This window comes from Rhinolophus ferrumequinum, chromosome 3, assembly GCF_004115265.2.
Source record: "Rhinolophus ferrumequinum isolate MPI-CBG mRhiFer1 chromosome 3, mRhiFer1_v1.p, whole genome shotgun sequence".
NCBI classification, from domain to species: Eukaryota; Metazoa; Chordata; class Mammalia; order Chiroptera; family Rhinolophidae; genus Rhinolophus; species Rhinolophus ferrumequinum.
In genome coordinates, this window is record NC_046286.1 from 8,499,016 (window position 1) to 8,512,537 (window position 13,522).

General features: G+C 43.5%; 1 protein-coding gene across 1 annotated transcript in view; it reads right to left on the reverse strand.

Moving 5' to 3' along the window:
- The window catches only part of BTBD9 (BTB domain containing 9), a 383,611-nt gene extending 371,789 nt beyond the window's left edge, over positions 1-11,822 (reverse strand). The window contains exon 1 of the mRNA XM_033103686.1: positions 9,869-11,822. The gene's annotated coding sequence lies outside the window, so the exon portion shown is untranslated. The remainder of the gene's footprint in view (positions 1-9,868) is intronic.
- Positions 11,823-13,522: the final 1,700 nt, after the last annotated feature.

The window sequence follows — 13,522 nt, forward strand, 5'->3', positions numbered from 1 at the left end:
TACTGAAACTCCAGTGTGAAGTTCAGCAAGCTTGATGTAAGTGATACTGTGTTAATACACAGGCTGAAAAATTAATAGAAATATTTAATTGATTTAGCCACTTTAGAAAAGTTTGATGTTATCTACCAAAATTGAAGATCTGCATATTATATGACTGAGCAATTCTATTCTAAGGTAAGTACAAGAATGTCATAGCTAAAACACAAAACAAAAGACCCTAGAAACACCTGAAATCTCCATCAGCAATAGAAAGAGTTCCAGAGCAGAACTAAATGAAACAGAGAATAAAAAGACAATAGAAAAAATTAATGTGACAAAGAGCTGGTTCTTTGAAAAGATTAATAAAATTGACGAACCCTTGGCTAGACTCACTAAGATAAAGAGAAAAGACACTAATAAACACAATCAGAAATGAAAGGGGAAGTTATCACGGATGCCACAGAAATACAAAGGACCATCCAAGAACACTATGAACGACTATATGCCACCAAATTCAATAACCTAGAAGAAATGGACACGTTCTTAGAAACATATAGCCTTCCTAGGCTGAATCATGAAGAATCGGAAAATCTAAATAGACCGATCACCAGTAAGGAAATTGAATCAGTCATCCAAAACCTTCCCAAAAGCAACAGAAAGAGTGAAATAAATTGTATAGTTATGAAGTAGAATACTAGACAGAAGTGAAAATGGACAAAAGCGGCTGTCCTCAACAAGATGGATAAACCTACAATGTAATATTAAGCTAAAGAAACCAAACACCTTAAGAATATACACGTACGATTGTTTTTACACGCACACCTCAGAGATACTGCAGGTTCAGTTCCAGAGCACAGCAATAAGGCGAGTCTCGCAATAAAGCGAGTGGTAATCTTTTGGAAATGGAGGCTCTTGCCTCCAATTAATGAAAAATGCAACACTTGTGAAGCACACTAAAGCGAACTGTAATGAAATAAGGTGATGTCTGCAGAAAAAGTTCAAAAACAGGCAAAGTAAACTGTGTTTAAAGTGTATACTTTTTTTAAAGTGTATACAAGAGGAAGTGCTCTAAAAGCAGTGTGTAAATATAAGAAACCCCATAAAGTAAACAGGTGACCTCTACACAGTGGGATTTTATGCAGCTTTAAATTGAAAACAACAACAACAACAAAAACACACACGAATATGAAACAATGAAGATCTCTATAAACCGAGGTGGGGTGGTTTCCAGAACATATGTATAACAAGCAAAAGCAAAAGAATATCCATCACACCTTTTGTGTAAGAAAGAAGAAAAACTAAAATATACATACATGTGGTTATCTGTGCAGAAAAGAAGCACAGGGAGCAGAAACAATGATTATCTATGGGGCAGGGGACAGGAAGACGGTACCAGTAGACAGAACAAAAGGAATGGGTGACACTCATCTGAGAATGCCTTCTGACTTTTCCAACCATGTTAATCTTTTCACATTTTCAAAAGAAGGACAGTAAGTGTCTATGAGTTTTTTCTTTATTTCTCTTGCTCATTTATTGCTTTATGTTTTATATCTCCCGTAGGCCAACTGTTTAGTACATACAAGTGTACAGAGAGAGGAGGAGTGAAAGAAGAGGGTAAAGTGGATCAAATATATGGTGATGGAAGGAGAACTGCTGGTTGGTGAATACACAATGCAATATATAGATGATGTATTATAGAATTGTTGACTTGAAACCTATATAATTTTACTAACCAATGTCACCCCTATAAATTTTTTTTTAACAAAGGAAAATTAAAAAAAAAAAAATCAACAAAGATGAGGAGAGACTACAACCAAAGTGCATTTCAAATGCATAACATAACCACACTGAAGGGGTTACATAATGTAACTTTTTAAAAAATAATCTTTTATTTTTCAATTTAGTTAACATACAATATTAGTTTCAGGTGTACAAAATAGTGGTTAGACATTTACATAACTTATGAAGTGATCCCCAGATAACTCTAGTACCATCACGTCACCATACATAGTTATTACAGTATTACTGACTCACTCCCTATGCTGTGCTTTACAGCCCTGTGACTTTTTATAATTTGCAATTTGTACTTCTTAGCCCCTTCCCTTTTCACTTACTTCCCCAATCCGTCTCCCAGCTGGCAACCATCAGCTCGTTCTTTGTATCTGAGTTTATTTCTTAGATTCCACATATAAATGAAATCGATGGCATTTGTCTTTATCTGACATAATGTAACTTTTGAACAAAGTATCTGTACTATATTCCTTCAGACTGATTTTTAGACTTACATTAATGAATATTGAACTCTGGTTAGTGGGTTTCATTTTCACAGAAACATAAGTTCACAGTTTTGAACCGATTTTCTAGGTGTATTAGGAATACACAAATAAGTACATACGGTGCCAATAAAGGGGAGCCAGGTTCTCACTGTTGGAGAAGGAAGTTACAAATATGAAAAGGGGAATGGACAGAATAAGTCCTGCGGTGTAGGATCGGAATTGGAAGTATCAGTGTGAACTAACGGGTTTAATACAGGTAGACACGACACACAAAAATAGATATAGATGAGTGTGGGGTACACACACAAACACACACACACACCGCTGTCTGTTAACAAGACCTAGAAGCAACAATATCTCAAGAGCTGTGAGTGCAAATTTCTATTTCTAGATACAATTTTGCAGTAGGGTTCTCTGGACCCAATTCTGGGGCAGGGGCAGGGAAAAATCAAGACGAACCTGGACTATCCTGTTGTACTGAAAAATAAACAAGTGCTCAAAGAATAATGAGGACACATCAAAAAGACATAAGCCAGCTTGAAAGGGCTTCCATTGGTTAAATATGGAACAATTTGAGGAAAGAAAATAAATTTGATTTATAAATATTTACAAAGAATTGTAACTCATTGGATAACATACGAATCTACGAGTTAATAGTGGTATTAACTAATTAAAGGGGGGAAGTAAACTAATAAATATAGAAGGAATGATAGAATTAGAAAATTTTCATTTGGCAAAATTGATTCAGGAAAGAATCATCCATGGACCCTGAAAGTACTGGGTGAAAGGTTAACGTGTAAAAGATATTCACAGGACTCAAATTATTTCCCCAGACGGCACACTACTTACAAAGGAAAAACAGTTAATTTACCCTGGAGAAACCAGGCGGAATCGGGCTACACTAAATGATCTGAGTTAATGTCACCAGTAATGAGACACGTCAACACCACTGGCCTCATATAATGACACACAGAGAAAACCACATCACATCTGTGGCATTCCCGCCAAAATGCATTACTGTGGCTCTAATCATGAGGAAACACCAGGCAAACGTCAAATGAGAGACATTCTATTGAAAAAGAAAACAAAAACCTGGCCTAGCCTCTTCCAACATGTCAGTGTCTCACAGAAAGGATGAGCAACTGTCAAGAGAAAGCCGAGCAAAGGAAAACCCCTGAAGTCACTACATGAGCAGCGTTTTGCTGTGGCGGTTGGGTTTTTGTCGACGTTGCTGGAAAGGGTATTCATGGATAAGCCATTGGGGACAAGGCCTGTGGATGCCCTAATAGCACTACGTTAATGGCAATTTACTGGGTTGTGAGGATTAGAAGGGGGTTACTAAGAATATTCTTTTTTTAGGAAAGGATTTAGGTAAAAGGGCATTATATATGCAACTTTTCAACAGTAAGGGAAAAATATATATGGAAAGAGACAGAGAAAATAAAACAAATGTGGCAAAGTGTTAACATTTGAAGGAATGTGGTGAAGGTTACATGAGAATTCTTTTCTGTGCAGGTTAAAATTAAAGGTTACAAGAGCAATGTAAGCAGGTAATTGCTACCTGTTGGGGGTGGGGGTGGTGAAGGCAAGACATGGTCAACATCTAAAGATACAAAGTTCCAGAATATAGACCTAACTGTGATGTGTTCTGAAACGTTTCCCTGACTAAACTAATTATGTTCTGTATACATCTTGTAAAGAGTATGATTTGGAATAAAATGGATCTACTTTAGGACCTTATTCAAAAAGAAGAGCTTCTAAAGTTCCCAAAGGACTTTAATGTAAGTTAACAGACTCATCCAACCCATGTACCCCAAAGTCGTCATGCTCTATGCAAGACGAAATGCATGACCTCAGACGGTGGTTAAGCAAGTACACTTCATCTAAAAGTTTGGAAAGTACATTAATTTACCTAGAAATGTTTGGTTCTAATTGAGATTAATTATGGAAACTACTAATTGTAAATTAAAGTATACAAGAATACACACAAAAACTGCATAAAAATGAAAGCATTTCAGCTGTATTAGAAGTAAAGCTCATGATATGGATGCAACATTTCAAGAAATCACAAAAAAAAAAAACCTGTAATTCATGAAATCTTGCTTTAGATTTTAAAAACCACCACCTTTTCTTTAGAGCATTTCCAGAAAATACTGTGCACATACAAGTCAGAAAAATTATAGCATGTGCTACAACAGAGACAATTTCAGCTGAAGATAGGATTTCATGTAACAAAGAATTTATGGTTGTTTTAAAATACGGTAAATCTCAAGTACACACTGCTTGGGGTGAGAGGAAAATATTTTTCACTAAGTGATTAAAAAGGAGTTCGGAATTTACTTGAAGTCATTAGCATGGAAAAGTACAGTTCCTCCTCTAGAAGACTTTGCACCTATACATAGAGAAGCAGGACATCTCAACATTTATGTAAAGTCTCTTGTCAGTCAATTAAAAAACCTGGGTCAAATACAGCATGTCTGCACCGGAAAATCGGCACTGGGGCCTTTCCCAAAGTACATTTCCCAAACCAAGAAAAGAAACGCACACACTGCCAGGATATTTTATTTGTATTACACAAAGATGCAAAACGCTGTCCAGGAGATTAATGTGGGTATATGACCTGTTACCATTTCTGGAACACTGCAGTAGCTTATGAGTTGAGATCACAACTGAACACTCGGGCACTCAACAATCACTGGAGAACCTAGTCTGTGAGCAACATTTACACAGCCCGTATCATAGTCTACGCAGTACTGTAGATGTTTTTTCCTCCTCTACCAAATTATATCTTCCTTGATTGCTTAAAGAATTTCTGCTCATCTGTAGGTTTCCATGGCTCCTTTCATACATAAGGCTGAATGAATTTGACTGTGCTATATGCCAAAATCCTCAGTATATGACACATGTGAGACCCAAAGTATATTGGCAAAAATAAGGAATAAGTACTTATATTCAGGTTCCTCTCCATCTACATTTGTGATGATATCTCCTCCTTTTTTTTCCTTTGGGTTCTGCCCATTTTGCCCATCCTATTGTAAACTTCCCCAGTACAGGGAGTATATTATTTGTCTTCCTATCAAACTGCAAAGTACTTAATAAGAGACAGATTATAATCTTGACACTTGCTGTTGACAATTATTCTGCAAACTGCACTCTGACATTAAAAAGTAGTAGGGGGAGGGCATCTAACACACCTTCAAAGCACCCAGCTATGCATCAGCTACTTGAAAGAAACTGTCTGTAGTTACTGCGCACGCACACGTGTGTGTAAAATTAAAAACAGTGCCTTCTCTGTGACTCAGCAGAGATATGATGAATGAAATCGGTGTGACGCACGTGCAGTCATGCACAAAAACAGTATTAAGAAACTTCAAAGGTTCAGTGAAACAATGCTATACCTAGACCATACCAAGCATGATGCCAAATTCTGGAGAAGACAGAAGTAAGGATGAGGTAGGTCTAGGTAAGGACTTGGGAAGCAGCCTGTGCATCCCAGAGTCTGCAGGCTCTGACGGCCTGTCCTCTTCTAAACGCTCTCCTGCTGCTCCATAGACCCGGCCCCGTTGGTACCCAGCCTCTCAGCTGCTTTCTCTTCTTCCATCCCTAGTCTAAGTCAGCAGTTCTGCGAGTCTGGTCCTGGAGATAGCAGCATCAGCAGCGTCTGAGAACTTGCTCAAAACGCACGTTCTCCAGCCCCACGCAGACCCTCTGAATCACAAACGATAGGGGTGGGGCCCAGAAAACTGTTTTACCCAGGCTTCTAGGTATTTCTGTGTGCTCAAGTACAAGAACCATCTGACACTGATCTTAAGTGTTCATTCCCGAAAGTTCCCTTCCTTGTCCCTTCCAGTTCTCACTCTCCGCTTTTTTGTGTAGTTACAGCTCCTTCTGTTACCGCACCAACCGTAACGCTGACCACTACTGCTAGCACCCACGGTCACTTAGTATTTCTAAGCTAGACATGGTGCTAATCATTGTGCACAGGCTTTCTTACTTAATCTCCACAACAATTCTTTACAGTATTAATAACCACTCACTTCAGAAGAAATTTAGGCAGAGGTGATAAATAACTGGCCCAAGGTCACCAAACTCAACCAATAAGTGAAGTGATGTCACGAAGATCTCACCTCAGCTTTATGCCGACGCCCAAGTCCACGGCGTTACCCACTATCCTAACTCCTAAAACGGTATTACTTCTATAGCTTTGGAGGCTGTCGCTTCAATTACACTTATTCCTAAACTGTCTCTGGACTAGAATTTCCAACTACCTAGTGGATCTCTACAAACTACAAACAGGGACCTCAAAATTAACCGCCATCATTTCTTCTCTCCATTGCAAATCTGTTCTTCCTCCTGAGTTTTCTAATTTAATGTCGTCATAATCACCAGTTACTCAAGTTGGACAAGTCTTCTTGGACTTCTCACTCTCACCTCTAGCTGGTCTTAGCATTTAGAGATTTACTATCTAAAATATCTCTAAGAATCCATCCATTCCCAGTGTTCTCCAGGCTCCATGAACTCTCACCTACATCCTAACTGCTCTGCAGACCTCTCCACTCTAATGCAGTCTGTACATAAACTGCCACTTAACTTCCTGATCTGATTATTCTACCTCCCAAGGCTCTCCAGGACCTACAGGAGGTGGGGGTGGAAGGGAGAGCCTAGGCTTTTCAGAATGGAATGAAAAACCCCCTCACAATTTGGCTCCAACCACACCTTTCCTGTGTCATCACTTCTTCCACACAACAAGCCTACAAGAAACAGCTCCAGGTTTTCCAAAGCCCTATTCAGTGTTTGGCAACTCGCTAATGCTCTCTCCCCTCTGCCTGCAATGCCTGTTCCGCTTTTACATGTGGCAAAATTCTACTCAACCTTCAGGACAAGTTCCAGCCTCTTCTTGGTAAAGCTTTCCCTGACTCTTATCTATTTTTCCCCAGCCAAAATGATTATCGACCCCTTCAGCGTTTTATTCATTCCAAAAGTGATTAACGCTTATCCTAACATACGGGTAGTGATTTGCCTCCTCTGACCAACACTCAGCATCTCAGACGGTATAGTGTGTCTTACTCTCTGTCTTCCCAGCACTCAACACACTGTTTGGCCACAGCCAGCACCCAATAAATATTTGCTGAGTCGTTAAATAATGCAACATTTAGTGTTGCAATTGGACACATCTTAGGTTAACAATTCAACCTCAGGTCTACATACCACTCAAACGAATTTTCACATAAGATATTATAAAGAGCAAAGTTTCAATATTTAGCAGCAGCACCTTTAATTTTCTCAAATCTTTTGGTCAATATTATTAGTATCCTTCTCCAACTAGTCCATTTTCCCAGATATCATGATGATTTGTATTCTTGCAGGATCAGCAGTAACTGCAAACCTCACAGGCCACTATGAGAGATAATCCCAGCAAAACTGTGTCTCTGAGAGTGGCTGGGTAATTGCTTTGGGTACATCACTTCAGTCAATTTCCAGCGGAACGTCCCAAGCACATCAGGTAGATTTTAGAAATGGGGACATGCGCTGCTGACTAAACACATGCGATGACACGCACATTCGTGAGGCATTTATTCAAATCAGTAACTGAAATCAGAAGTACACAACAACCTGATGCTGGTTCATCTACAATCCCCTTTCATTTTAAGGAAGGATGACACGTGTTCTTGTGCGAGACGCCACCCCGAGCAGCCCAACCCCCATCCCACCCAGCAAGCAGGCTCTATCATGTTATCAGTGGCTCGCTGAGAAGCCAGCTCGCTCTGAAAACTCTCTCTCCTACCTGCTAAACCTCACCGCTCCAATATTCCCCTATCAGACACCTTCTGCTCCTCTCACCAGACGAGTCTCCTCAATATGTACCCCAATGGCCAAACTCACACTATTTTCAACACATTTCTTATCTCTTCTCTAGTTCAAATGTTGTCCTTCTTTCAAAGACCAGCTCACATCAAACCTCTTCTGAAGTGTTCACGAAGTTCATTAACTTACCTTTTCTAAATTTCTACTGCACTTCAAGTGGAGCAGCTCACATAGCACTTGTTTACATACTGCCTCATTTGGTTTGATAAACAGTCTTATATGTGCTTTATTTTCTATGCTGTTTGCAACTGAAGGGAAAAATCCAGGTCTTCTCCGTCATTTGTGATCCCACAATCCTCCTCCCACATGTAGCATAACACTGGGCAGAGGGAGCACATGTATCTGAACTAAATGCTTGCTACACAATGATTCAACACTTACACAGTGTGACGTACAACAGGTATCTACTGCTTGCCTACTCTGTGGTAAGCACTTCTGTAAGTACTGGACGTATCACCATGATGAAAATAGGTGTGATTCCTGTCCTAAAAGCTATTCTACTCCAGAGAGCAGGAGACATTGAATCTCCAGTACTCTTAAGTGTTCCAGAGTGAGGTTATTAGTGGTTCCAAGATGTGAGAACCGCAGGCAACGTGCTTTACAGCTTCTCAACTAAGACACTGAATCACAGAATTTTAACGCTCAAGGAATTTCTTGCACAACTCATGATTCAATTTCAGAAAAGTCTATCTACCTTAGTCTATCTTTCTCCCAGTTCCAGGCACTGCCTTAATCAACAGTCGGAAAAGACTGACCCTCCTCCCTACCTCCAATTCTACTTTCTCCCCAGGATGGTAACTACCACCCCCACACATCTACCCACGAGCAGTTCAGCCCGCCCAGAGGAGAGCTCTGGGCTCATGGTTTGCTGCGCCTTTACACTCAGGCTGGACCAACCATCCACACTGTCCGGCCCGCACGTTGAGCACAATCTGTCTTTTCTCCCAGGTAATAGCAAGCCTGAGCTACTTTTAAGGAAAACAGTGACACTGCCTCCACACCTCCTGGGCCCTAAGAATGACAGAAGCACGACTCGGGTCTGGGAAACACAACAGCTGATTTGCACCTACGAGGAAGTAAGCACTGAACGGGGACACCCGCCCCTTGCCTCACAACCTGTAGCAACAATGTGATGAAACGCCCCGAGCCCACAAAGTTTGAGGCGCGCATCCGCACGTGCACACAAGGTGAAGTTGGCAAGTCCAGGCAACGGGTGGGCTGCCCGCTCTCCCGACGGAAGCCTCCCCCGGTCAGGGGTGTGTCTGCGCGGCGCGCGGGCACTGCTTCACGACTCCGTCCAGAACAACGGCTCCTCCCACCCCCGAGCAGGGGCGCTGAAGGCCCCGGCGGCGCCGAACTCTCCGAGCCCCAGGCCCGGCCTCGCCGGGTCCTCCTCCTCTCGGTCTCGAGTAACGACGTCTCAGGCAGGAGGCGAGGCTGCCGTAGGAAGCCGGGCTTCTCCGACTCGACTGGGCTGGGGAGCCTGGCAGAGCCACCCCGAGCCTGCAGGCACCCACTTCCGACTACACCTTTCACAACTATAGACAGTCTTCTCCGGCCGTCGCCGCCGCTTCCCGCAGCGCCCGCGTCCCGGAACTGACCCTCGTCAGCCCCCGCCCCGGGAGGAAGCAGCGGAGGGGCGTGGAGTGGTGCGCGCGAGGGCGGTGGGGGCGCGCGGCCCCGCGCCCCGGGCCCGCGCAGCAGGTGCGGCCAGGCCCCAGCTCCCCCGCGGGGCCCCGGCTACTCACCCCGACGATGTTCCTCGGCGACCTAGCCGCCGACACAGAGGCCTCCTCCGCCGGCTCCGCACACCCCTCGTAGCCACCGCCCCCTCGGCCGCGGCCGTCTCCGCCGTCCTCGCCGTCGCCGCCGCTGCCGCGGCGCGCGCCCGCTCTCACGCACACCGCCGTGGCCGCGCACGCGCCTCAGCGCGCTGGCGTCACTTAGCAACCGAACATCGGCCGCGGGGCGGGCTGGAGGCGAGGGTTTAGGGCCCCGGGGTCGCCTCAGGCGGCTTTGGCGACTCTGCCCCGCCCGCCCTACCCGCTGCCCTTCGGAGCCTGGGTCCCCAGGGTGTGGCTGTCCCGCCGGCACCGGGCTCCGGGTAAGTCACGTCACCGTACGTCACTGTATGGCGTCACGGATTTCGTCACTGCGAATGGGACAGTCCCCGCCTTGATCGCCGCCTCGAAGTGACAGGGCGCCTGCGGTGGAGAGAGCTCTGGCCTGGTCCAGACGGGCGCGGACCCCTTCGGTAGTTCTGCGAAGTGCAGTGAGGCTCTCACAGGAGTAAAGCCGGAAGGCGGTGACGGCGCGCTTACAGGGAAGACGGCTGAGGGACTCGTTGACTCAGGAGCAAGGGGGCGATGGGCCGAGCCTTGGGTTCCCGTCTCAGTTTCCTCACTCTGTAAATAGGGATAAGAATGCCCATTGAACCTCCGCTGGAGAGTTGTGAGGCTAAAAGGAAATGCATGCCAAGGTGCCTTGTTAGCTTTAAAAGAGAAGACCGTGGAGCAAGAGCAGTTAAGAGCATGGAGTTTGGAGTCAGAAAGCCAGGTTCAAGTCTGATCCTGGCTGATGGTGGATAATCAATTCTGCTTGACGCTTGGGCAAAGTGTGGGAGTTTAGAGAGAGTAACTGGAAAAGATACAATTCCAGGCAAAGGGAGCTCATGAGTAAATGTATGAAAGTGAAAACGGGCAGGAAGAGCAAGGCTTGTAGAAGGGGCAGATGTGAGCGCTGTTAAGGTGGTAGAATTGACAGCACTGAGTAGGGGCCAAATAAGTAGGCCAAGTTTCTGTTATGGGTGAAGGGGTGGATGGTAGAAAAATTCAGCAAGATGCGAAGACAAATGAGTCTTCGGGTTATCCACACGTTTCTGATCTAAGTTACTAGAAAGTGCTGGTGATAATCTGGGAGGATGATCAGATGTGGGATATGATGATGAGTTCAAATGTGGATGTGTTTATTGGGGAAACACTTATTCTCCACGGGTGATGTCTCCTTCCATGTGGAGTAACATCCATTAATATAATATTCCTGGTTTGTGCTGCACCGCCCCCAGCTCACTCCTCCCTGGAGCACTGACTTTATGATCGGTGAATTTCAAAGAACGTGTACTCATGTCATTCTTTTTCTCTTGAAAGAAAGCTTCGTTCACAGAACTGTTCTGGTGTTCTTCTTTTTCCATGAGCAGGGCCTGGGCTGGGGTTGAGGTTGTCTGGGCCGGGGCTACAAAATTCATAAACCTATTTAATTCCACAGTTTGGCATTGGGAAGTTCTTGGTCCACAGGTAATATCCGATACCAACGTTGTCAGTTGTAGGATACAGAATAATGCCTCCCCCAAAAGACGTTCCTGTCCTCATCTTCTAGAACCTGCGAATATGTTAAGCTTACATGGTAAAAGGGACTTTAGATATGACTAACTTTAGGATCTTGAGATGGGGAAATTATCTTGGATTATCCGTCTGGGCTGGAGGTAGGAGAGTCAGAGAAGGTGATATGACGATGAAGTAGACATCAGAAAGAGAGATTTTAAAAATCTGTACATTTTAAGGTGGATCCAAAGAATGTAAGAGTTGGAAAAGGCCAGTAAACAGTATTTCCCCTGGAGCCCCCTGAAAGAACACTACCCTGCCAAATGACTTGACTTAGAATTTCAGATCTCCAGAACCTTAAGTAATAAATTTGTGTTGTTTTAAGCCACTAAGTCTGTGGTAATTTGTTACAACAATAGGAAACTAGGACACTCAAGAGTAAAGATGATAGTTTCGATGGTGATAAAACAAAGGAGAGTTGTGCTAAGCCTATGATGATGATTTAACATTCCTTCTAAGTAATTTTCTTATGATCTCAATAATTATTTATATTCAGCTGCTTGTAAATTGCGTACTGTTTAATTGGAAATAAAAGGATTGTGTAAAAATTGAATGCAAGAGTAATTTATTTACTTTTCCACCAGATCCAAGAGGAAACATTTATTTGCTCTCCATGCCATGCTCTGTTACATGTGCTCACCTGATCCTCACGTATTATTGTTAGTACACACAGACCCAGGGCAAAGCCCTCTGACTGAAAATAGACCTCGGTAAGCAGAGAGCAGGGATCAACCAATGAAAGAGGCTGGCCACTCCAATCTGGTAATTAACAGAGTTTATTAAAGCAGGCTTACATACAAGGCATGTTTTGGGCAGCTGCGAGATGAAATGGATCCCCACACCACTTGGCAGGGGTCAAAGGATTATATAGGATAAGGGGGGAATAGTGACAGGAAGTACCAGGTACGGGCAATTACTTTGCATGCTTGACCAGGTCAGGACAACAGCCTATCCTAGGAACCAGCACATAGCTGGAGGCAAGGGAGGGGTGCTGTTTATGTCAGAATAATGATCAGACAGTCTCTAAGGGGATTTGGCAGAAAGCAACCTTCGTTCTTTCCCAGGTCCAGCTCACGGGACAGACAACGGTCAGGTCATGGAACATTCTCTCCACAATTACCTCATTTAACATCAACTTACTGTATCAGCGACTGACATAGCTCTGTTTTACCCGGTGAGGATACAAAGTTTAAGTAAGTTGACCAAGGTCATAAAACAGCAGTTAAATAGAAGAATCAGCTTGAGACCCAGTGTAAGCCTCCTCTTTCTAGGAAACCTTCCTCAGGCCCTTCGTTGGCTAAGTGCCCTTCCTCTGTACCATTATATTACATCATGTGCACGCCTTTATTTTAGATTTTACTGTAATAATGAAGACGCTCACTAAGCGCTAGGTCCTGTCTGAGGTACATTATGGGCATTGAGTCATTTAAGCCTCAAAACAGCCCTTTGAAGTAGGTGAATACCAATCACAATACTTTACAAGTCAGGAAACTAAGGCATAGAAGGTTAAATAATTTACTCAAGGTCACACAATTAGTAAGTGATGGAGCCAGGATTCCAACCCAGGTAGTTGGGCTCTAGAGTCTGTGCTCTTACCCCCACACTGTCCCTTCATACCAGGCACCCTCTGCTCACAGTGAGGGCTTCTAGTCAGCAGTGCAGTTCCTGGCGGGTTGTGGTGTGTGGTCTCGCGTTGTATTCCTTTGTAAATGAACACAAGAGGATTTTCTCTCTCAGTCCCATGGCAGGAAACACTTGGCTGCCCTTAAGTAACTGATGTGTTTTCTCCTTATGGGCAATGTAAATTGTATAACTGGCTGTTTTCTGCTTTCACTTCGCCGAGAAGCTCCGAGTACATTTTGTGGCTTAGCATTAGTAACTGGGAGGACCCCTGGCCTGCATATCTGTCTTCTGTTGGTTTGAAAATATTCAAGCTAAAATGTTTGGGGGAAAATAATTTAAATTTTTCTTTATTTTCTAAATTGTTGAGAGCATACACTTATTTTATAACTATAAAATGTA